Here is a 1,130-nt window from a genome sequence, read left to right on the forward strand (position 1 = left end):
TGAGCCAAATCTCAAAATTGTCCTATGGTGTTACTGTCTCAAGCATAATTCAGTAAATTACAACTTTTATAAATTAAAAAGAAAAACATAAAAATGTTAATAAATACCTCCGGCATAATTGTACAAGTGTCTATTTTAGTAAATGGTAATAATTTTTTTCATCCATATATTTCTGAAAGCATAGGAACTTGATACATTTTGTATCTGAAAACCATGTCCTGATGTTATCCTGAATCATGATACACCATATCATGATTTTAAATCGGCCAATTCCAGAGAAAACTTTAATTAGTTGAAGGACCCCATTCATGTGTTACTGAAGCCCCCTGTGAAGCCCATGACATGTGCACATGGTCCATTTTTCTCTCAGAATTGTTCAAATATTTAACTTTTTTGGAACCACTACAAAAGTGTTACGTTTTGTTGTCCTGCTGTCCTAAATTATATTTTTAAATTAAAAACTGTATGTTAAACTACATAATCATGGAAAATTATGCAAATGTGTCTTGCTAACCACTAATGACAGGTTAGCTCGGAATAGCAAGGTCATTAATTGACACAAAAGGCTGAAACTTGAAATATATTCTAAATTATGAACCATTTAGAAATTAGAATCTGTGACTCCGTTATTAATTTCATTAAAGTGGTTGCCAGTACGACTAAGGATTATTTACAAGACACTCATACTTGTTTTTAAGGTCTTGCACAATCTAGCTCCTGTGTATTTGTCCAGTATGTTGGCAATCTACACCCCCTCTAGACCCTTGAGATCAGAAAATCAACATCTGCTTTGCTCTAGGACAAAATATAAACATAGAGGTGACAGAGCCTTTTCTCGTGCAGGCCCTAAATTGTGGAATGACCTCCCACAATCTATTCGATCTGCCAAATCCTTACCCATGTTCAAAACTATGTTAAAACAACATCTTTTAAATACAAATGGGGAGCTTTTTTAAATGGGTTAATGTTTATGTGATGTGGGTGTGTATATTTTTGCTATCTTCTTGTGTTTCTTAGCTTGTGATTGTGAAGCACTTTGGGCAACGCGAGTTGTATTAAATTGTGCTATATTAAAAAAAAAACTGTGCTATATAAATATATAAATATTATTTAAATTCAATTAACTCTTC

This window comes from Sinocyclocheilus rhinocerous, unplaced genomic scaffold, assembly GCF_001515625.1.
Source record: "Sinocyclocheilus rhinocerous isolate Xijiao unplaced genomic scaffold, SAMN03320098_v1.1 scaffold19, whole genome shotgun sequence".
In the NCBI taxonomy this organism is placed as follows: Eukaryota; Metazoa; Chordata; class Actinopteri; order Cypriniformes; family Cyprinidae; genus Sinocyclocheilus; species Sinocyclocheilus rhinocerous.